Source organism: Ischnura elegans, chromosome 7 (genome assembly GCF_921293095.1).
Source record: "Ischnura elegans chromosome 7, ioIscEleg1.1, whole genome shotgun sequence".
NCBI lineage: Eukaryota > Metazoa > Arthropoda > Insecta > Odonata > Coenagrionidae > Ischnura > Ischnura elegans.
This window is the reverse complement of record NC_060252.1, coordinates 104997615-105018490: the sequence shown is the minus strand read 5'-3', so window position 1 is coordinate 105018490 and position 20876 is coordinate 104997615. Positions and strand designations below refer to the sequence as shown.

The 20876-nt window shown below is 39.0% G+C and overlaps 1 protein-coding gene across 1 annotated transcript in view; it reads left to right on the top strand.

Moving 5' to 3' along the window:
* The first annotated feature begins 7590 nt into the window (after positions 1 to 7590).
* LOC124162745 (probable cytochrome P450 49a1) overlaps positions 7591 to 20876 on the top strand; it is a 142305-nt gene continuing 129019 nt past the window's right edge. The window contains exon 1 of the mRNA XM_046539379.1: positions 7591 to 7834. The gene's annotated coding sequence lies outside the window, so the exon portion shown is untranslated. The remainder of the gene's footprint in view (positions 7835 to 20876) is intronic.

Here is a 20876-nt window from a genome sequence, read left to right as displayed (position 1 = left end):
TGGCCGGCCAGGTGCTCTAACCAGTTGCGCAACCAAGAAAGCTTAGATTTACCATGATTTCGGCGGGGCTTTATACAAAGAAAACTCCCTTTGCTTTGGCCCACAAGAGTAAACAATAGATGGCACTGGGGCAGCTCACCATTCACCAACAGAAGGAATGGACAAGGACACAAGGATGAAAGGAAAGACACACACTCAAACGATAGCAGTAAAGAGACAGGAACATGCGTTTCGGGGCACGCTGAGCCCAAGTGAAATAAGCCAATATGGCCGATACATTACTTCATTCATTCACACGGCGCATTGAGCGCAAACATACAAATAAATTCATAGGTAAGGAAAGAAAGGGATAGAAACATATAATGGAAGAAGGACGAGGACAACGGTGCTATGGTAGATGGAAAAATGCCAGAAATCAGAGGGTTAAAATGCGGCCTGACTGGGACTCGAACCCAGAACCTCCTGGTTGCCGGCCAGGTGCTCTATATATAATCTAATACTTATATCGAACCTAATATATAAAACTCTCGTGTCACAGCTTTTGTACCCAGACTCCTCCGAAACGGCTGGACCGCTTCCTGTGAAATTTTGTGTCTATATTCAGTAGGTCTGAGAATAGGATGTAAACTATTTTTTCATTCTTCTCCAGGGCCCATGAGGTCCTGGCTTGGGCCCTGAATCATCTCCATATGAAAAACATGATGAGTTTGTTATAAATGTCTTCAGACTTTTTTCCTTTTGCATATTTAAATTAGTGGCGATGGTCACATTTAGTTGAGACCATTTGAAAGAAAATGAAATGCACATTCTTATTCTTGCAATCAATTTTCGTTGTCCACGTGAAAGTACATTGAAATATTTTAAAAAATGCCTGAAAATGCTGAAATGTTAGTGTTTTCGGCTTATTATCCGCTTGAAAACCGTCAGTATTGTTTATGTCGTTTGAAATCTCTTCTATCGATACAGTTTGGGATACCAGCGAAGTTTTAAAGTATCCACCTGAGTTTTTGAATTTATGGGAATTTCCAGGCATGCCATTTGACCGTTTACATCAAGGTTGGATCTCCAGTTAAATATGCTTCGTAATTTGAACCCAACACGGCTGTGAAAAGGGACACGATTATAGTCATTAAAAAATTGATGAAAAAAGTTTTCGAACATTTTGAATGGAAATTTCTAAGGAGAACAATTATTACTACCGCGAATCCCTTTTTTTCCAAAAGATGTGCCAATAGAATTAAAACGGGTTCATTTTCCAATTAGATTGGCATTCGCATTGTAAGTCTGATTGATAAGTAAGATTGATAAGGTCTTCATTATCCTTATTTAAGCAAAGCGCTACCTGCCAGTATCCTGCGTTGTATCAGCGCTCAAAGCCTCGCCCCAAGGTCACCTCACTTGCGGCAGCGGGAACCAGAACGACGTCATACGGGGTTTTCCGGCATTCATACTTAGCCGTCGCGTTTTCGCGCGCTTGAAAATTTTCACTTTTCATTTAATCGCGAAAAATAGATATCGTCATTTAAATATCTTAGTAATAACCTTTCGATTTAGGCAATTAAAAAAAATAATAGGAAACCATCCTTTTATGCGTGGCATACTCTCGTGTGGGTAAACCATCCAGTTTTTTTGAGTTGGCTAAAGATGGACTCATTAAAAATATTGTACACTCCATTGCAATAAGAGACTGATGATGTTTATTTTTTAAATTTCATAATTTGCTAAAGAGATGTAATTGGAAATTTATTGATTAAAATGATAAAAGAACAATGCATTAAAAAATGAATTTTTATGGTTTGTTATTGGTATAGGTCATCATCGTTCACAGCGAGATATTTCTCTTTCAGTCATATACCACATTCCAACACACTTAAAATAAGTGAGTAATTTTGTATTTGACTACCAAAATATTCACAATAAATAATTTATGCGGCAAAAAACGTTTTTCGGGTCAGCTAGTAATGATATACAGATTTGGAGAAAAAACTTCATCTCGAAGGAGCTAGTGTGTCGTGCAAGTATCAATTTGTAGCTATGGTGACACTACTGCGACAATCAAATGGTTGAGTCAAGAACACTGAAATACGTCCATTGCGTAGTTAGAGAAAACTTTCGCCTTGGAAGACGTAAATGAAAGGAGATGCCGAACATTCAAGGCGCGGAGTGCCCTCTGGATGTAACATTGCAAAACAATTGGTCAATCGACAGAGCATGAAGGCAATTGACACAGGGCCACGAAATTACAATAAATTACTTAGGGCGTATGAGCACCTTTTATCAACATAGGATACTACTCAATAGGGTGGTTTCCTATTAATTTTTTACTGCCTAAATCGAAATACTAATACTCCTGGAGTACGCCTTTCACGCTTTTAGATTTTTAAATGACGATATCTATTTTTCGCGATTATATGAAAAGTGAAAGTTTTCACGCGCGCAAAAACGCGACGGCTAAGTATGAATGCTGAGAAAAGCCCGTGTGACGTCAGTCTGGTTCCCGCTGCCGCAAGTGAGGTGACCTTGGGGCGATGCTTTGAGCGCTGATACGACGCAGGATGCTAGCAGGTGGCAGATTACCATGCTAGGATGTAGCGCTTGGCTTAAATAAGGATTATTAATACCCTATCAAACGAATGAATCTTTCCGACCTTAGGCAGTTTTAATAGGTGATTATTAAGAGATGTTTCCCTGAAAACTGTACCTCATGCATGAATTGGTAATTTCAGACGATGTAAAACTCCTATCTACTCGTATGGAAACTAGGTCCCTGTGACGTCACGTGGAGTGGCATCGCATGGGAGCCAATGTGGCCTTTTTCAAATGCGGTTAAAATTGACCATTTCCATTCGTCTAAACTGGGATTTCTAAAACCAAATAATTTGTATTTGCTACGGGCTAGCAGCCTGCGTCGTATCAGCGCTCAAAGCCTCGCCCCGAGGTCACCTCACACGGCGACAGCTGGAACCAGAATGACGTCACACGGACTTTTGCCAGCATTCCTACTTAGCCGTCGTGTTTTCGCGCTCTTGAAAATTTTCGCTTTCCATTAAATCGCGAAAGATAGATATCGTCATTAAAACTCTAAATGCGTGAAATACGTACTCCAGGAGCAATTATCTTTCGATTTTGGCAGTAAAAAAATAATAGGAAACCGCCCTAATGACATGCGGAAATAATGCGTTTATTAGCACTAATTTTTTTTAATTACACAATTCTTTTGTTTTCATTTTGCTAAAATCAAATAAGAGAAAAAGCCTGAAAAAATGAGATTCTTAATGCCTTGAGGCCTTTGCACTTTGCGCACACTTGAGTGCGGTCTTTTTTTAGAGTGGCGAGTGTCACTCAAAGCAGAAGCATGGGTATATCCTTAGCCGTCAAATGTTTCGGGAGGCAAGTTGTTATTTGGGCCTATTATGCCTTACTTTCGGGATCTCTGGACCATTATGCGGTTGTGTCGGTAATTTCTCGTGTGGCACCGCCATTCCTCCCTTACTTCACCATTCGCCTTCACAGACATCTGGTGCTATAAAATGAAAAGACCCTCCCGAAAGCTTATGATGATTTGGTCATTTTTTTAATTATAATAATATTAACTTATTTACTACAAAAAATGTTTTTTACATCTCAATACAAAAAAACAAGAGAAGGAGCTTTAGGCGGTCTCCAAGGTCATAGAACCAGAATTAAGCCACCATCAAATAACAAAACGTATGCCAATAAAAACATAATAATGCAGTAAATGATACATGAGTGTTCCAAATAAATAACACCAAACTAAATTTTCAACTATTTCTTTCGAGGAAAGCCTGTCTTTAGCAAGTATTAACATTACATTTGAGGATTTATTTTTTAAATTCCAGCGGACAATAAATGAAATAACTTTGGCCCCATGTAAAGAAAATAGTTTTTTATATAATGTTAACTTAGGTCTATTTGCTACTATAAAGGACTCAATCCTTAAATTATATTTATATTTGTAACATCCACTCGGCATATTTCCTTAGCGGCAACAAATTTAGGGCTACAAACAACGGAAATGGGTGCTCATAATTATTTTTAGGCAATATTACCCTAATTATTTTTTTTGCAAAACGAGTGCACACTTAAATGTGCTCATGCATGCACTGCCCCAGCAGTTTATACCGCAGGAAATTTTAGAATGAACAAGAGCATGGTAAATGGTTTTTTTAACCGGATTTGGATCTGGAGTGATTACTCTGAAAGATTGCGTGGAGGTTCTTTCCCGGTTTGAATGGTCATGATTCCAGGAATGTCACACATTGTGTTCATAAGGCTTTAATGTTTATAAAATGTTTAATTGTATTCCTTTACGGGTGGTGTTCATATGTTTTGTTAAAAAATGTACTTTATTTCACATGGTTATGCTTTATTTTTGATACCATGGGGCCATGATACCATGCGTGGACCGTACTGGGTTGTTTCTTAATGTATATTTTTGTTTAGTTATTGAGCGTCGTCGGGATAGCCAGTTAGTCCCAAACAGCCTTCAACCCATGGGAGACATAATTACTTGTTCATGCTGGCGGAATTACATTTTGTATAAGTAAAGTTTAAGGAACAAAAAGAAATATTTTTTCTGATTTCATGCTAATTTCCCTCACATTTACTGAAATATCTTCATCTGTACATATTATCGCTGTATCCAACTTGGATTTTTCAGTCGAAATTTTGAGCCGAAAATTCTCCGTGAAGTTATAACCGATTTGCGAGACAATCATGTTCGTAATATCGAAAAGGTTTCCCGTATGTTACGTTGGTCGCGAGGTAAACGTCACTAAGTTTGCTTGAGTTTGCTATAAAGTTTTCGAATGGCTTAAGCTCTATGTCTGTGTCGGAACGACCTTGGGCTCGTAATAATTCATTTCTTTTTCAAAATTTAACACATTTTCCGTTCTATTAAATTTGTCCCCATAAGTGCTCTTAAATTGTGTGAGTCGTTGCTCACTTCACTCAATGTCTGTCGTATGCGGTGTGGTAGGTGGGGGAGGCGCCCGACAACTGGGGTCATTTACCCCACAAGGGAAGGGTAGTGGAGAAAGGGTGGAGAGAAACCCGGCGTCGGCATTAGGCCGTTCTCAGTGAAAGGCGCCAAGGGAACCGCGGCTTATCATAATCGAAATTTGAAGCTTGTGCGTGGTGGAAGGGTTCCATGTTGGCCATTCTAAAGTAATGTATGTTACAGTCACTGAGACGAAAACAACAATTTTAGCTAAACACAGTTTACTGAGTTAAATTGTAATAATCTTAACCCGTTAACGCCTAGCGGTACCGTATGGTACCAGCTGGTAGTGCAATACTAAACGAACTTTTTTTGTTATTTATTGTAATTTGTTCGGGATTTTGATAGTTTTAACTTAGTAAGCATATTCATAATTAAGTTTTTCATAAAAGTTTGCTTTTTTAAGCAAGATTTAACATTTTTGAGTAATTTTTATAATTTATTGTTCAAAATAAATTTTTTAACGTTTCTGGCATTAAAATGTGAAATTACTAACGCCTATTTAATTTCAATTTTTGACCCCTTAAGGGCCTAGCGGTACCACATTGTACCAGGCTGTATCTTCGAGACTATTAGTGCTAAAATTATTAAATTTGTATCTAATCAATGAGATTTTAAAATTGAATATTACGAAAAAGTTGGTATGAAATTTTTAATCCAGACGTTACCGGGTTAAACATATATTAAAAATGCTAAAACCTTGCATGTATTCATTCATTTTTTATCTTTCCTGGGTGTTTTTTATTTATCATTGAAGGAGGTAACGTAGGTTACTCAGACAAAGTACACATTTTAAGTATTCAGCATGTAATCAATCAACTCTGTGAATCCAGGTGAGTTATAAAATTCTAATAATTTGAGAATGCTCAAAATACACATGGAGTTTCACCTGTTAAAAGTGAACAAAAAAGTTACATGTTCATCATAGTTTGTATTGTTAATTCCTGACATGCGTCAGGTAACGTAGGTTACCAGTTTGAAAGGCAGACTCTAAGTGGTTCATCATGTGAAAAATCATTAAAATAAATTTTAATTACAAAATAACTGCTTAGTTATAAAAGACAACTTATAAACTACCTTCTCTCATCCAATAAAATGTATGGGTTAAAAAAATATGTTTATGATTTTAGTTGCTTTTTTGTAATGGCCGATATTAGTTATGAAAGACACAATTTGTTACTTCCATAATTTCATTTAAAAATTCCGAACGGTGTCGCCTCTTAAGCCATCATCAAGATTATTATTACAGTATTGACGTACTTGATAATGGCGTAGCAGGCGAAATCGGTTTAAAAGAACATTTTACATACCAAAGGTGAAAACAAACTATTATTCCAATACGCCAATACGAAGGATTTGTGTAGTTTATGACAAACATTTCAAAGATCTAGAAAATAAATACTGCTTTGTAAAAGATGTTAAGAATATGTTTCGCGACTGTGATATTATTTAGGTAATATTTTTCAGCATTTGTTATCATGATTGTTACTATTTTTGTGGCTGAAACCAATTTATTTTCAATTTTTTTGTAGTTATATTCTTGGATTGTTCGCCCTATAATTATGTATATGTTGGGCGAACATAAAACATAATAAATAAATAAATAAGTAAATAAATTGCTAATGCGGCTCAATGTCCCATTGGACGGGCGGTCTGCTATCCTAGACGCGTCCTTCATGCTGCACTCAAGCACGGATCGGAGACAATCTCTGAAAAATTACAGCCGAGGACGGGATTCGATCCCGGGCCCACGTGGACTTCATTTTCGTCATCGTCCTCGATAATGTTTTTCTGCCTTCGTCTTAATAATGTCTCTCAGTGGAATCATATACCTGGCAGCTCTTCTTTGCACGCGTTCTAACTCTGTTTCCTAAAGCCTTTTTCATGAGAGTCCCAAACACTGGCAGCGTATTCTAAATGGGGTCTAACGAGGGAAAAGTAGCTAATTTCTCTCAATTTGTCGTCGAACTTTCCCAATATTCTTTTAACGAAATCCATTTTACAATTAGCTTGACCGGTTATTTCCCGAATATGTTTATTCCACGATAGATCATTATTGAGTCTAACTCCTAGGTATTTCACGGATTCCACTGCCTTTAATTGGGTTCCCCGAATGATATAGCTACGTTATAGGGATTTATTCTTCTTCCAGAAATTCATTATGACGCATTTTTTCAAATTTAATCCTAACTGCCATGCATCGCACCACGTTTGGATAGCAGCAAGGTCTTTCGTTAGTTCATCCCTACCTTTTGCCTTTTGGAAAAGAAAGTTGATTCGCGAGGCGGCGTGTTATAACACCACCGGTGTCCAGATTACGGCATCTGTCATTGACAACACCCCCTGACGGCCACATCGCGACAAGGGCGAGAAATTTTCGAAACAGCGAAAGGGGAGGGGGGGAGTGAGAAGCGGATGTCAGCCTCCCTGGGAAACAATGGACAGTCGCACCACCCCCTCCCTCCCCCTCCGCCGTGAGAGGGGAACCCTTTCCTTCCCCCCCCCCCTCCTTCCCTCCGTTGGGGATCAAAGCGAGGATCTCTCGTGTTTCACTCTCGCTTTAGCCTCTACTCTCACAACACCTCAACGTCCTCCCGTCCAACCACCTCCACGGACCAGAGGCACTCGAAGAGGGCAACGCGTTGGGCGACCACAAGCAGCCAGCCAGGAAGGAGCGACGACTGCCCGCAGCAGAATAGTGTCCTTTGTCTTGAAGAGTGTGTGCTCTCTCATCGAACGAGGAAGAACTCCGGGATATTTGGTCCGCTGCGATTGATTCGTCGTCGGAGTCCTTGCTAGCGAGCGGATTCTCAGGTGGGTTATGCCCCGTTCACATTACGATTTTCCGAGCGATCGTCCTAACGATAGTTGGCCAAACTAGCTGTGTGAATGCATATCCTGACAATCAGTGGCGCTGCGAGGGGGGGGGGGGGGTTTGGGGGATAAACCCCCCCCCCCCCCTAAGAGCTCAGAGAAATTTTTAATTTTAATCCATTTTACTTATTTGCATTGATTTTACTAATAATAGAATAGTGTGAGGATTAATTAAATATCCCTCAGAAAGCCGTAAAACTCACCATTTTGAACCATTTATCTTAAAATTCCACTATTTATTATTCTCGCACCTACCGCTTATCCTGGTGGGTATCCCGTACCCCCACACACCCCGGTATTAATTACACCTAACCCCCCCAGCCCTAATTCCTAACTGCGCCCATGCTGACAATAGTTCAAGTAGAAGGATTTGGTACTTTCCCCACATGAAATGTCCGCGACCGGGATGTACCGGTGAGTCAATCTCACCCCAACCATCCGGTTGACAGAAGCAAATTGAAATGGTGCACTTGTAAAAAATGTCTGTGTAAAATGTTGTTCGTGTGCAATAGGAAACTTAATTCTAAATGAAATATTCAGCAAAGTGAATTCATTATTGTGTTTCTTTTTCATTTTATTCATACATAATTTTTATGAGTTTTTTTTAAGCACACTGGACAAATCTGTCGTATGATCTTTTAATATATTTTTTTTCATTTTGAAATAATTTAATTTAATTTTTCCTTGAAAATACCACATAAATGGCATTTGAAAAAAACAAGGAATGGAAGAAGGAAAGAAGTACGAAAGACTCATAGAAGAGAAAATTGATAGGCAGTGTCACTTGTTGAATTTCATGTATTAATAGTGTTATAAGTGCCAACAGCCTGGACCCCTTTGATGCTTTCCCGGCGAATGCTGTTGATAAAAAAAGAATGAGTAAGCTGAGAGGAGGAAAGAAACCTAAAACTGACCGATCACAGACGACTTGACCTCCCCAACGGTGTATATAAGCCCGGCAATAACCAGGTCCATAATTCGCCCTGAAGACGATGGCAGAGAAGGCCATTGAAACGTTGGCAGTAATGTCCATCCTTACCCGGCTGATTTCCCGTGAAGACTTTATCAATAGTTAAGGTAGTTCCGAACGTTGCCATTTTACGATGGTTAGGCGCTGGGAGACCGGAAACGGAAGCGACAAGAGAAAGACGAAAAGCTCGTGAAGCTCTCTTCGCTCTATTTTTTCATGGATTTGTCCTATGAAAGAAGAATATGGGCGGAAGAAAAATTATTCGGTAAATACACGTTGAACACAGTAATATCTTGTCCCTGCATGCCTCAACGGGTGTGCTAACCGTCAATTTCTCGTTCACTTTCGATGTCAGCACTAGAGGGCAACACAGGTGTTAACCATCGTCGTGTGAATGCACTATTGTTCCGACGATTGCTGGAACAATCGTAATCTGAACGAGGCATTAGCTCCACTAGCGGTTAGTGGCCGGAGCGATGCCTTCCTACTCTTAAGACTGCTTGAATGCTTCGTACGTCGAATGGGACGTCAATCGTGCTCCTCTCGGTGACTTCCCTTACGAGCATGACCCTTAGCGAAAAAACTGCTGAAATTTCAACAGCTAATGGGGTGCTCTCTTAAAATTAAAAAGGTAATCTTTTTACACGTCTAGATAAGTAAGTTAAATTTATTAACGTATGCGAAATATGACTTCATAAAACTCAATACTCTTGTTGCTAGAGAGCTTCAAATTTCGCAAAAATCACTAAATTCTTTCGCGCTATAAAAACGCCCTGTGCCGTCAGAATGCGAGTAAGCAGACTCGCTCCGTGACAATAACAAAACAGTAACGACGATAACAAACGTCTACGTGATACTGTATCATAACGTGAAGGGTGTGTGGAAACAGTTGTGAATAGTTTATAGTTTTATGGTGCGTGTATTGCGCAGTGGTCGACTCCGACTTCGAAAAGACGCATTCTGGGAACATTCTGAAGGTAGATTAATTTAGTAATTTTCTAATACTGTGGAAATCGTCGTAGATAAGGATGATGAAAAAGTAATAAGCACTATTTCTCAAGACTGTGCTACATCTTCCAGTATGCATACATTCTTTAAAACTGTCAATTATTGTCGTCTGGAGCGCAAGATTCAAAGACAATTTTCAAATTGGAATTTTACGAATAATACACAAGTTAGAGAAGAACTGCTTTCATTGTAATTTTCAGCACGAAGGATATCTTTTTATCGCATAATCATCCATTTTCAGAGGAATTCCCCATTGCGACCACTGTTGAATCCAGCATTAACTGTTGAATTCAACAGTAAATTGGGACCACTGTTAAAACTAACAATAACTGTTAACTCTAAAAATAAATAATAAATCCAACAGTTATTGATGAATTCAACAGTTGCTATTGGATACAACCGTTGCTGTTGGATACAACAGTGGTCCCAATTAACTGTTGAAATTTCAACAGTTTTTTTCGCTAAGGGGATGCAGACGCCGGGTTTTCATCCACCCTTTCTTTCCCTGATAACGGAAATGACCTCTGCAGTCGGTCGCATTTTCCAAGTACTCCAACCGAACAACGTATGTAAACCGTGATAATGAAGAAAGTAGCAGTAATTTGAATGGGTCTCTAACGCAAAGATGTTTGTTTCTCCACTTCCGTATACAAGTAATGCTTGAATGATTCTCTCGTCCGTCAACTTCCCGAGTGAGCTCCTCCCGTTCAGTCGCGGGGCAACGGACTTCCAAAAATGCAAGTGGACCACCGCCTTCTGATTCTCCAATTCGTCTTCCGACTGAATGACTCAGATTAAGCATATTCTCCAAGAAGACTGCAATCCGGGGTAGTTAAAAAGATCCTTGGGGTTCGAGTTGGTGACGAATCTTAACCCTTAGTGTGCCGGGGAGCGCTTTCGCGCTACTCCTATCTCTCGCGAAAAGTGCCACTCAAGTGCAATGTGACTCTTAGATGCTGATAATTGACTAATCATACAATTGTCGATATTCATTTTATTTTAACATTAACTATTTTCTTCAAAATTATAAAAATTAACTCACATTACCAAAAATTCGACAAATAGTATAATAAAAAAGTGAAACCACGTTTAATAAAGATTTTCTTAAGTTTTTAAGGCGTGACAGGTGCGAAGGAGAAACAATTTCCTTTCCTCTCATTCGTGAGAAAATAGAATCAACTTTTTTTTTCAAGTCCTGGATGAGAAATAAATTGAAAAGAAAGCGATTTATAATCATATCTTTTCGCCTGTGTAGTTAATTGCCGATCGCGATGTATCCATAGCCAACTGCATTCTTAGTTGAACAAATAATTTCTTCTACAATCGAACAGACAATTTCTTGCAATATTCTTCATTGTGAAGAAATAGGAAAGTGTCATTTGTGGACAAAATCAGTAGGAAAAATGGTGGCTGGAATAAATAAGTAATTTTAGGATGCCGCAGGGTAACTATTAATCTCATTTCTTTGCTCTTCCCCAACGGAAAACTGTCCACTTCATATGCTCCTCTTATAAAGAGATCGGCAAAAGGAAAAAAAAGGAGTCTTAAGTACTGACGAGAGAAAATTATACTGCCGAATTAAAAAAAAAAAAACCATTCATATTTTTCATTCATACGCACCGCACACATTATACAGAAAGTATTAATAACTTAGCCGAATTATATCCATACACAAGTACTGTAGAAGCTTATCAACGATTTTAATAGCAAGAGTCGAGTGAAAAATAGGGTGATTTCGTATTATTTTTTTATTGTCTAAATCGAAAGATTATTACTCCTGGAGTACGTATTACACGCTTTTACATTTTTAAATGACGATATCTATTTTTCGCGATTAAACGAAAAGTTAAAATTTTCAAGCGCGCGAAAACGCGACGGCTAAGTAGGAATGATGGGAAAAGTCCGTGTGACGTATTTCTGGTTCCCCCTGCCGCCTTGTGAGGTGACCTAGGGGCGAGGCTTGAGTGCTGATACGACGCAGGCTGCTAGCAGGTTGCTGAGTACCCTGCTAGCAGGTAGCGCTTGGCTTAAATTAGGATAATTATTCCCCTATCAAACGAAGGAAACTTACCGAACTTAGGTATTTTTAATGTGTTATTATTAAGAGACGTTTCCCTGAGCTCTGTGCTCATGCATGCATTGGTAATCTCTGACGATGTAAAACTCCTATCTACTCGTAAAGGAACAAGGTTCCTGTGACGTCAAGTGGAGTGGCATCGCATGGGCGCCAATCTGGCCTTTTTCAAATGTGGTTAAAATTGACCATTGCCATTCGTCTAAACTGTGATTTATAAAACCAAATAATTTGTATATTATGAATACACTAATGGTGGGTAAGGAATCGCAATCAATGCCTTTCGTTTTCTTTGATGAAGGAAACTACCCTATTAACTTGACAACAGATCGAATCAAAGCCACGATCCATTCGTGCCCTCTTTCACTGATTCTCAGTCGATCGCTCTGGCAGTCTGATGCGTCGCGTAAGCTCAGCGGAAGGTCCGATCGATTTTGGCCGCAGTCGGAAGTGAGACCGAATGATTTCCACGGCGACGGCTCCGGGTGGAAGGAGGAGGAGGAGCAGGCGGCGACGTCTCCGCTCCGCGCGTTCAACTCTCCTCTCGTCCTTTACGCTCCACTTGCACTCTCTTCCTGCACTCCGCTATCCTCCCGCATTTTCTCCGCTTTGGAAGGCTGCTCGGGTTTGCAACCGGGTATCAGTAATTTAGTGCTCTGCGAGAGACTCGTCTCGGCGGTCGAGACGAGAATTTCATTTCTCGGCATTGTCGGGACGAGACTCTCGTCGCGGCGAGAGTCTTGACGAGAGTCTAGAAGTCTGGTCCCTTCGAGATCTCTCGACACCCGTCGAGACTCCCGGGAAAGGCGAGAAATTCCGATGAATATCGCAATCAGTCGATGATAGAGTTTACTAAGGTATCCCTAACGACTTTTAAGGATTTATTCACTCTATAAAAATATTTTATTGATCGATCGAAGTTTTAAAATGTGCATAATGCCAATAGAGTTCCCAACGATAGATCTGGAAAAAAATTTATTTCCTTTTCCTGACCTCAAAATTTTATATCAAATTTGAATCTTGTAGTGTAGGTCTTTAACTTGAAATGAAAATTTTGCCAGCGTTTCCGTTTATTTACAAAACATTATGAGGGCTTAAATGAAATTGAGCATGTAATTTTGATACACGGACATGTTAAAGGGTTACATCAATGTTTCTTAATTTAGTAATATATTTAAAAAGAGACATTCACTTGTACACATTACGATTGTCCGGGCGATCGTCCTAACGATAGTTGGCCGAACTAGCCGTGTGAATGCATGTCCTGACAATACTTCACATAATAGTTCCGAACGTTGCCACTTTACGATGCTTAGGCACTGGGATACCGGAAACGGAAGCAACAAGAGAAAGACGAAACGCTCGTGAGGCTCTATTTTTTTCATAGATTTGTCACAGTAAGGAAGAGTATGGGCGGAAGAAAAATAATACGGTAAATACACGTTGAAAACAGTAATATCTTGCCCCTGCATACCTCAACAGCTTTGCTAACCGTCAATTTCCCGTTCACTTTAGATGTCAGCACTAGAGGGCAGCACAGGTTTTAACAATCGTCTCGCGAATGCACGATAGCTCCGACAATCGCTGGAACAATCGTAATGTGAATGAGGCACAAGAGGTTGAACCCCCCCCCCCCCCCGAAATTTGAGGAAGATGCAGCCTTTGGTTTAGTCCCTCCGTGTGTATCCCTAAATATTCATATACCCCTCCAAAACACCCTCAAATATTTTTTGTTACATTTACGGTCAAATGTTGACAATGATATGATCTATATGCCCGAAATGTTTCAAGATGGTAGCATACGCAATAGATATGTTGTAGATTCCATTTAGTATGGGCGAAGAGTGTTCAGTGATAAATCGATACAAATAGAGATGAAGCATAAGGAGGCGTATCGAAGGAAATTTTTATTTTTTATGTTTTAATAAACAGGTACACTTACAGCAAGACTGCCAATTTAAAGTGCACTTATAACAACAAATATTAAATAATTAAATAATAATTATTTTTACAAATTTAAATAGAATAAAAAAGAAAACAACAAACATTTATCCGGCTATCTAGTCAATTATGCGATAAATATGTTAATGCCAGGTGAGTAAAATTTTTAACTGTCAGACCAAACGGATCAATATCACCGGGGAGAGAATTCATTGAAAAGGAAAGTCTGATGAAAGAAAAGTCTGAAAGAAAGAAAAATGAAAAGAAAACAGTGAATAAAGTACTGGCATTGAAAAATATTTAGAATTTTTGCCGCGGGGGGGTCATCAAATTGGAATAGAAACTAATGCCATTAAAAATCGCAATTGCTCCAATATTAAAATAGCAGAAATAAGGCTGTGCAGTGCGATAATCTCAGTGCAGTAGATTCCGTTTAATGGGTCCACCGGTTACTTGGGGCAGCCGCTTAATTGGGGCAGATCTTGAAGAACAGAACCCAATAGAGGAATATCCCAGAGTATTCTCCGCTTAATTGGGACAGCATGCCGCTTTATTGGGCCATGAGTCGGCGACATAGACTCTATACTCGCGACGAAATTAAAATTTTTTGTTTTCAGAATTCTATTTTCTCATATTTTCCTCCTTTGATTTACTCTTATTTTTCACAAATGTTCTTTTCTTGCCCTATTTTGAAAGCTCTTGTTCTTATACTTTCCGCGTGAGGATAGGACTTTTCTTTAATAGGAATTATTAAAAGTCATTCATTCAGCGTCGCCTGAGGCTGTGAAAAATATTTTTAACTAATTGTATTAATTCTTAAAAATGATAACAATTTAACTAAACTCGCTGATTTATTAATCAAATTAATGGTTTAATAAACTTAGGTTGCATTATAAACGTTCTTTAGTCTTCCTTCTACGATTTCAAAGTTTTTTATACCCATATACGAGAGAGTTCGCCTAATGGGGGCAAAATGCACAAGTCCCGATATTCCCCCAATTAACCGGAATATACTCTATTACAGATTTGAGTGCTTAAATGGTCGACAGAGAAACTATTATTTTTGAAATCTTGTGGAGTCATGCCGCCCCGACGCCATCGGAGCAATTTAAGTTTCTAGATTCTATAATTTCAACTCTGGCAGGAGACAGACAGATGGAAAAGAGACGAAAATATATTCCTGTATAAAAGATCTCAGCAGATTATTATGCCTTCAGAAACATCCCGTCGAGCGCCCGACAACTTTCACTTTCTTCTTCCGAAATTTGTTTTTTATCCCTCTTCAAGGAAAGAGCGGAAATATAACTAAACCTTTCGTTTTATTTCCCATCGAGACAATTTCTCCTGGCATATGCTTCATTGTGAAGAAATAGGACAGTGTCATTTGTGGACAGAATCAGTAGGAAAAATGATGGCTGGAATAAATAAGTAATTTTAGGATGTCGCAGGGTAACTATTAATCTCATTTCGTTGCTCTTCCCTTACGGAAAACGGTCCACTTCCTATGCCCCTCTTATAAAGCGATCGGTAAAGGGAAAAAAGGAGTCTAAGTACTGATGAGAGAAAATTATATAGCCGAATTCAAAAAAGGAAAACCATTCATATTTTTCATTCATAAGCACCGCACACATTATACAGATATTATTTATATCTTAGCCGAATTATATCTATGCATAAGTACTTTAGAGGCTTTACAGAGATTTTGAAAATTGCAAGAGTGGAATGAAAAATTTACTTATCCATTAAGAGGGAATTCCATTTACATATCTACACTTCTAACACATAAACTCCAGGAAATATTACATTAAATATCAAGAACTAGATGGCAAATAATCTCAGAGTAACCTCTGATTGGATAAGATTCCCCTAAATTATGAGCTACAAAATGCAAGCAATGTAACATAGGATGGTCAAGAAATAAACGTTCTCTACCGAAATATTGTAACTAAAGATACGTGAAAATCGTACTTTCATTTATATTTTATTGCACTTTTAATAACAGTTTATCGCATTTTGTAGCGTCTATTTTTTATTTTCGTAATGAGGTAGATGACGATAAAATGTAGTGAAACACAGTTATATGACAAAATACAGAATATTTTAAATAATTATGCAGTAGAACAACAATGAATTAAGGAATAAGACATATAGTGGTGGAGTTGTAGCTTGCCCGCGCCCACTTGTAGTTCGCGGCCACGTAGAGTCCCAGCCAACTAGCAGCTGGCCAGTCGCTCACATGCTTTAAGCGGAGAATGTCGGCGGAGCATTTAAACTGCGCTCGGCACAAAATGTACGAATTTTGTCGTCGAAAAGGCATATTTACGTAAAAATATCATAAAAGTCCAGTCATCGCATATATGTCGCATTTATTTTCGCACTATATCGCATTTGCGATTTTCACGCAACTCTAATTATAACAAATGGAAGGAAACCTCCGTAAAAGTAACTGAAGACAGGCTTTCGGTCATTGCCTTCATGCAAAACACATTTTTGAATGGAAGTAGTTCGTGTACTTCATTTCATTGCACAAATAAATTCGAATTGTAAGCGAAGTTCCAGGCGTAAGGCACAACAACGTATCTGTACCAAAAAGTGAACTGAATAAAATGATCTTCAGAATACAATACGGTGTTAGCGATATTGAAGTTAAAATCGAATGAAAAATACGCATCACGCAAATTCTTAGGCAAACAATCGCTATCTCAGTGTTTCAACTTGATGGCCGGACTGGATAGGTGAGGGTGGAGATCATCTCAGACCAAACCTCATGCGTGACAATTTCGCGCAATAACGATTACGGAGGACCTTTCGTTCTCTCATTATAAATCCTCTCGCCGAGAGGATTAATAATTGAGCAATCATCTCGCCAGGGATACGAACTCGGGATACTTCAGTCCGAGCGCTAATTTACATATACCTAGCTCAGGGAATACTCGATGGCCGGGAAAAATGCACAATCGCTGGAGGTCAAGAGAGCCCAATGCTTGACGTGTCGCCGATATCAAGTCATCGTGATACTTCAAAACCGATGACGAATTATAAATAAAAAAGATTCATGCAACGGAGAATCTCGAGCGGCTTTTCCTCTAGAGAGTTTACACTGATTCTAATAGGGTGGTTTCCTTTTATTTTTTTATTGCCTAAATCGAAATATTATTACTCCTGAAGTACGTATTTCACGCTTTTAGATTTTTCAATGACGATATCTATTTTTCGCAATTCAATGAAAAGTGAAAAATTTCAAGCGCGCGAAAACGCGACGGCTAAGTAGGAGTGATGGGAAAAGTCCGTGTGACGTCGTTCTGGTTCCCGCTGCCGCCGAGTGAGATGACCTTGGGGCGAAGCTTTGAGCGCTGATACGACGCAGGATGCTATCAGGTAGCAGAGTACCCTGCTAGCTGGTAGCGCTTGGCTTAAATAATGATTATTAATTGGAAGTAAGGAAATAAAACTTTGTAAGGTTCACTGTTATTTAATTATGGGCACGACCCGGGTTTCATAACTTGGTTACATCGCCAGGTGACTGATCTTGCATGCATCATACATTTATACACAAAGTACACAAGTGACTGTGAGGACATCTATCGGAAAGGAAAAGGACTGGTTGAAAGAGCGGGGGTGAGGGTTAAACACGGACTGAAATAGGGAGAGGGGGTGGGGGAAAGGGGAAAAGGGGCAGCCTTGATTTGGGACGAGGGTTTTTCATGTGAGGATAGGTATCTGACCAGCCAGGGGAGGGCGGGGTTAAATTGGGTGAGGAGACGAGAGCTAAAGATGGTGGCGGTGTTGGGGAAGAAAGAGAGGATTAGCGGGGTACATTGAGTTTTCTAAATCACAATAGTCTATGGAAGGTCGTTCTGTGGAAGGAAGAGTCCGGCTGTGGAGGGTGCTGGTATGGGTTAATGATTTCCCCGAAGGACATGGGTCACTGGGGGAATTTTGGTAAAGGCATTGCTTATAGTATTCGTTCTTGGAAAGTTTAACGGCACACAGGTGGATAGGCACTTGAAAATTTAAAGGTTGTCACTGTAGGAGTTCATTGATGGGGATGGAAAAGAGAGGGGAGTGGGAGGGGAGCACTTGTTCGTTGGCAAGGGGGGTGTTGTTCTTTAAATGTTGTATAATCTCCAACGTTTCCAGGGCATCGAGTCTCCTCCTGTTTCCTTCTGAGTGTAGGATATCCGGCTTAAAATCACTATTGTGTTTGCCATCTATTAAATGATTGGCGAAGTTGGATTGATCTTTCTTCTTTTTGAAGCAGTTGCGATGCTCACTCACTCTGATATTAACACTTCTCTTCGTTATGCCGATGTATTTCAAGCCACAACCGTCGCACTTCAGGCAGTAAATTCCACTTCTTCTTTCTGGTGGGAAGCGATCTTTGCAGTTGGGCAGCAATGTTTTGAGAGTTGAGGGGGTGTAAAATGCGATTCTGTATTTTTCTTTCGGGAAGCAAGAGGTAACGGAATGTGGAATCCTGCACCAATTTTTTGGGGTGTTGATGGGGGAGAGAGAGGACACCATTGATAAGGCCTGTTTCTTCCGCACTTTTTTGAGAATGTTATCAATTACTGCTGGTTGATAACCTTTGCAATGTGCTGAATGATTTTCCATTCCTTGTTGTAATTCTGTTTATTGAGAGGAATTTTGATGAGTCTATTGATTAAATGACTTAATGACTTAATCATCGTTCCATCATTGCATAATTATATCGGAGAAATTTCAATTATTGCAATATTATATCATTGAAAATGTTTTGTATGAACTTAAGCGAAGACGCTTGTTCATTAGTTTAAAAATGAGATGAGAAATTCATTTTTGGCAAAAAATATTAAAACTTAGACGTAAGGTAGTCATGGTAATAAAAACTAAACCTTAACCACTCACTAAACTATTTCCATAGTCTCGAGCAAATTTAATTTGGGTAATTTAAGTCAAAATACCTTGGTTTAATACTGATGATGATACGATCGCCTCAAAATTTTGTAAAATCTCAATTGAAATAAACTTATGCTAATATCCCAATCTGCTTTTGTGACATATGCTGATTTATAACATAGGAGCATGTTACATGTTCACATGAAATCAGTATTTCTGAAAGAAAAGTCCACGAACATTTGTAATTCCGATTTGTATTTTGACTAGCGTAGTCGCGGCGGAACATGCTCAAAAAATGTGTGAAGTTCATTGGAATGAGTCCGGTCGTTGGAATAGCAAGGGCCTCATCCTCTAGACCTCACCAGCTTCGGAAGTCTCGACACAGATAGGTAGAGGCGCTCCTGTCCCCCTCAGCACTCTAGCAAGTCACTCTGATCATTCGAGTTTTCTCTCGGAGCTAAGGTCACAATGATGATTCTTTCTCAAGGGACTCAGTCCATGGGACGGAAAATCCCAGCAAACTTTTTGAGAGTCACGACGTAAAGAGTAACGAATGTGCACATGTTAGTTAGTGTCGAACATTTCCCACCCATAGTCCCCATCGTATTGCAACATTGTGGTGTTTTAAGTGCAATCACAAGAAAATTTGCTTTCATATCTTGAATTGAGCTTGATGAAGCTTTATAAAGCATGCACACAACAGAAAAATGTTATTTTCAATCATTGTGTGAGTGATGCTGAAAATGGGACGAAAAAGTTGAAATCGGTGAACCCTCATTGGGGTGTGATATAAATATTTAATATATATAATAATATGATTCAGCTTAATATTTTCGCATGAAAACTTTGCATGAAACTTTTAGGTTCTATCAACCCATATCTAATGGAATTCATCATCAGTCATCTTTAAAATAAATAATATACATTTAAATTCAAATGACGTCCAAAAATTTGTGAACCAAAGAAACATGCTATCACACGTAGCACTATTCATTTAGGCTCATCTTTCCTTTTTCGGGTCGTATTAAAAGTGCAAAAAAAGGCTGCTCGCTGGAAATCACCCCTCCCCACCCTCGCGGCAATCACCCCCTTTCCCCCCACCCCTTTTACATGCCCACCTCCAACGCCGCTTCCTGCTAACTCATGTGAAACAACAATTGTTGAATTTAATCGAAAACACTCATTACCACAATCATTAAACCAGGACCAAAATCAGTTACAACAAATCTGTACAGTAAATCGACTAAGGAACATAATAATATCAAAGATCTAATCAGATATAAATGATGAATACAAATGTTTAACATATGTGAAATTTGAACATAGTGCTTCTTAATTTATCGATTGTGAATTATTATATAGTCTTCAAAATAAACTGTTTTGGTGAATAACAATAATGATGAATAAGAATTATGAATTGAGTAAATAGTAAATAAATTAAAGTGTCTATCCTCTATGAACACTTAAGGCCTGTTTACACGGTACATCAACACGTACGGGTTAATGTCTAAATGTATGAACGCGAGAATAAACGCCAAATGCACCGTTTAACCACCCAACTTATGCGAATGCATGCACAGAAAATAGAACATGTTCTAATTTGGTTCATGCATTCGTACATGTTCCGTTCCGGTCCACAAAAATCATCAACAGACATTAACTCGTACGTGTCAATGTGCGTGTAACCAGGCCTTTATACCTATATATAATCGAATTTGTCATGACGTGTCCTATGCATGTAAATTCAATCATGATAGTACGGTGGTTGAATGCTCCCATTTTACGAAAGTCAGAGGAGGCAATGAGGCATTCATTGAATGTAACTTTTGGGTACAATGTCGGCTGTTCATCAAAACTAAGTAGCATTTTCCACAATCGCCGTAGTGAATAAAAGTGTTTGTGGAAGATTGCAATTAAGCTTTAATTTACAGCGCACTATAATTCCATTGCGGATTCCCTTAAGTCATGTCCCTTACCTACACGATCGAAGTTCAGGGAATTTCAATACCCAAACACTAAAACGGCTAAAAATTTAGGGGTCATCTTCAGCAGTACTCTTTCATTGAAAGATGACATTTTATGCGTGTCAAATAAAGTTAATGCTACTCTCC